Source organism: Cinclus cinclus, chromosome 1 (genome assembly GCF_963662255.1).
Source record: "Cinclus cinclus chromosome 1, bCinCin1.1, whole genome shotgun sequence".
In the NCBI taxonomy this organism is placed as follows: domain Eukaryota; kingdom Metazoa; phylum Chordata; class Aves; order Passeriformes; family Cinclidae; genus Cinclus; species Cinclus cinclus.
Genome location: NC_085046.1, coordinates 108,646,851 through 108,651,438, shown reverse-complemented (window position 1 = coordinate 108,651,438; position 4,588 = coordinate 108,646,851).

Sequence of the window (4,588 nt, the reverse complement as noted above, 5' to 3'; positions counted from 1 at the left end):
TGGAAGTGGAATGGCAAGATATCCTTATCCTACCAGAATAAACTTTTAACACTGAAAGCTACTGATAAGCACTGTAAAACAAAACAAAACAAAACCAACAAACAGCATCTTAGAATCAGAGTCTTTTGACCAACTGATGATGCATATTTGGGATGAGAAGTGATCGTATGTACCGTGCATACAGTGCTGAAAAGAAAAGCCAGCAGCTACCACACAGATGTTTACAGCATGAGACTACTGTTCAAGCCTTCATTCTTCACACTCTCTATCTTAACTACTCAACTAAATAACTTGCAGAAAACAGACTTTTAGCTTCTCTGGAAGTAAGGACAGAGGCCTCCTCCAGGATTTTTTTATACTAAACTGCCCCTCCTCATATTTAAATGAATGCTTTTGTTTCTTTTTAAAATGTGTTTTGTAAATATGTGGTGTAAATTAATGTGTGTACATTGCTTTTCAGTTGTTCAATATTTTATGCTTCAGTATGTATTTGAGTGTGTTCTTATTTAAATTCTATAGGAATGTTTTTATTAGCATGAACGAACAAGTGTAAAATGTAAGTATGCTTATAAAAAGGTTATACCTTATGTGAAATGAAGGAAATATTAATTGTTGGCCAGCTATGACTGTAAACTGTTATACTAGTTTTGAGCTCTAGGCCTCCTGCATATCTATATAGAAGAGTCAATTTCTTATATGAACCTGCTAGAAAGAAAGCTTTTAATTTTATTTATTGCCAGCAAAATTGTATGATACCCTGCCTGCCATCTGAATCGTATTTATATGCATATTGCATGTGTATTACAGAAAATCTTGCAGTTGTTGCATATTATGATCTACAGGAACTCTTAACTGTTTCCAAGTGTGCCACTAGTGTTAATGTCAGGGATTTTAATGCCTAAAATGATGTGTCTGGGTGCGTACAGTATTTTGGTATTGTTAATTTTTTTTTTTTTTTTAATTCTAGTAAACAGCACTTTTATTTCTCCAAAATCAGAAGAGCCAAAAATGTGTCTTCATTGGAAGAATATTATAGTTAGATTTTTAAGAGAATAATAAAACATAGTTCTAATAGTTCAAATGCTTGCAGCGTGGGATTTTCTAGAAGCATGGTGTTGGTCGCACTGTTCTGCTAATGAGGATGGTGATGACATAAGCAGAACAGAAAGCAGGCCGATTCCAAGTGCTTTTTAAAATTCCACTCATGATATATTATTCAACATAGCTATTTAAGGGCCTATTCTTGTGGAGTGCTGAGTGCTTCTATGATGCACTGAGGATCCTCAAGTCGATGACTGTCAATGAGATTGAGGTTGCACAGTCCCTCTAAGGATTGGTCCTGTTTCTCTATTTTTGTGGTGTTAAATATATGAGTAACTAGCCTCTTTCCTTATCTTCTTATTTTCTCTTTGCTTGTAATGTTATGCTACCTAGAGGTATCCCACTGCTAAGCATTATTATCTTTCCTTATATTTTTTTACATTACTTGTTAATACAAAGGAAAAGGACCAGGTCATTTATTTTCTATGTTAATGCAAATATAGCGACCAAGATATACTGAACTGTTTTGTTTGTCACATTTACTCAACTCTTTAGGAACCAAAGACTGACTTCTGCTCCCATAAAGAATGGAAAGCAGTATATATAATAAGGATTGTTTATTCATAGAGTGTTCTGTAAGATTGTTGACAAAGAATCCTAACTTTGAGTCATTACTATATGTTGGTTTCCTGAGCTGCTGCCTCAGATGGTGTGGTGCTTTTTATATTTTAAGTTTGTTTGCCATAAACACCTTTTATTTCTTTGGCGTCCCAGCAACAAATTTCAACCTTGGCCATCGTTCAGTAATGTTATGAGCTTAGCTGTAGGCATCCCAAATATTTAGTAGAAATATCATTGTTTAATTTAGTAGTTGATAACAATTGTAAGGGATATTTTATGCCATACTGGAATTACCTTAATATCTAATAGTTAATATAATATGCTTTAGGAATGATGTAATACAATGAAAATAACTAAAAGCATAAAGTGAGGAAAACATCCTTCAAAAGCATGCTTAAGTGTTTTGCTCACCTCCTGATAGATTTTTCTATAAGTGGGTGTATAGAACATTCTGAAGCATATGGAGAAAGCAGAGATAATACACTGTATGAGCAGTTTTATCTTCAAAATAAAATTAGTCTTATTTCATTGTGGACTAATACAGTCCTTTAAGAACAGTTGAATAAATTTTTAAATCCCTCGTGTAATTTTGAAGTGATTTCTGGTTTTCAGTACAGATTCACTTACAATTTCGCACCTAAAATTATGAAACATCCTTTGGTACTGTAAGTCTGTACTGTTTTCTGCAGCGTGCTTTTGTGCCCATTTCTTTGGCATTCTGTGAAATTTATGTGCGATTAAAAAAATCTAATGCATATATATATGTATATATAGTTACATATATACATACTATATTACACATATGCTTTGGCTGAACTAATATAACTTTACAGCTTTAAGTGATTGATCATGTATGGTCCTAGAAAAATGTGATTTAAACCAGTATTGTGACATATAGCTGAGTTCTTAAAAAGTTTACATTTTGGTGCCCCAAAATGATGGATGTTAAATTATGAATTGTTGACCAACACTCTAAGTACCTTTTATCACTTTGTTGGGAAGTTTTAGAAATTGCCATCTTAAGTTACATCAAAATAGTGTTTGTATACTACCTGCTTGAACTCAGTACTCTTCTGTAGTGAATTTTAACATAGACAGTGCCTTCAAACAAAATAAATACGATGCAGAACTAAGCGTTGTGCACATTCCTTTTGATAATTTCATGGTTCTTGTAAAATGTGGAGAGAAACCACTCACATTGGTTTTTGCATTGCTGACAAGGCAAATAAGGGACGTCTTCAAGGAGTGACATGGAAGGAGAGGAAGGGAGTATTTTACAAGATTCTGAAGGTCTTACAAATAAGGAAGTGAAAACATTACAGAAATATTAAGAGTAGAATCTGGTTAACATGCTAAGATACTCTCAAGCCCATTTTCTGTATCTCAGATTTAAGTAGGAGAATATAAAAATATAAAGTCCATTTTGCAAATAGGCAGAATATTGAAAAGCAAGTGCAAAATGTCCTTTTTCTTGGATCTTGCCACTCTATTTTTCTATCGTTATGTTTACTAGTTGTTATAGTGGGTTACTAATGAGCCAGCTATTAAAAAAAACAAACTAAAAGGATCCATTGCATATCAGCAAGTGGAGGTGTGCTTAAGATTATTTTATTTGTAGAGGTATGTGAGATAGGCTTAATGAAAAAAATGCACTGAAACAAATGCTGGGAATTTCCTGTGTACTATCATAGTTTTGGGTTTTTTTGTTGTCATGAAAATGTTTGTACTTTTTTATCATTGTCTTTTATGAAATACAATGTTCTAAAGATTGTGTTGGTTTGTTTATTCTGAGATTCTGTGGAAAAGATATAATTTTTGCATTTTGTTTCTAGATAAAATGCTCATTTTTCTAGTACTCAGTACCCCAAAGTAACAGTAAAAAGAAAGGACGCACCTGTCCAAATACATCAGGTTAGGCTGTGATGGGATCAAGGCTTAGGTTGCTTAGGCTAGCAGGGCGTTTTCCCTTCCTTTGTATTTTTAGGCTTTCAGCTTTTGTTTTTATTAGGCTAAATGACTCAAGCTTTGCATATTTCTCCAAGACAGGGTTGCAATTCTGTTGAATCTCCTAATGGCTCTTCCCTATATCGGGTTAACTAGAATGGGAATAGGATTCATCCATATTTCTCTTGGCATTAAATAGGAAACTGATTTTCTCAGGATTCATCAGTTATCCTTATTTTTATTTGCATTTTACAGCTATTATGAAAGTGTCTGAAGGTTTGAGGTATGCAAGTGATTGTGGGGAGTACTTTAACTGGAGACTGTTTTCAGAATTTTCTGCAAATACATGAATAAGTTGCTTCAGGCATATTGGAGCAATGTACTCTTCTGAAACACAGGCTTCTGGTCTGTCCTTGAAAATGTCACCAGTTATGATACATTGGAATATAGGAAAGAAGGCATTTTAAGTATGTGTAACCTGCTTAGCATCTTTAAATGCTGTTCCATTATGCTGTCACCTTTACCTGCTTTCACTTCTGTGTCTCCAAAATTAGAATTGAGAGGTGAGTTTATCTGATAATTATAAGGCCCCTGACAAAGTAATCACATAAGACTTCATCTGTTGTGAACTTCATTAATAAAACACAAGAGGTGGTAGTCGTGGATTGTATTTTCTGTCTGCTTACTTTTCACGAGACCCCTTTCACAGATGTGTTTTGTTCAATTCCTTTGCAAGAAGAAATGTAGTTTGTCAACTTCATGGAAGACTTTGGTTTATTTTCAGAGTCCCCATAATGGAATTTCAATACTTTTTTTTGCTAAGGTTCATGTGTTTTTTTCAAATCCTAAACTTCTAGTCAGAAGGGCAATACTGACAATACACAAATGCAGAATACTTCTATTCAGAAGAGTATTTGAAAACGAAGTCAATACACTTTCTTCCTAAAGTTAACAAAGTGAATAAAAAACTTACTGTTAGTGA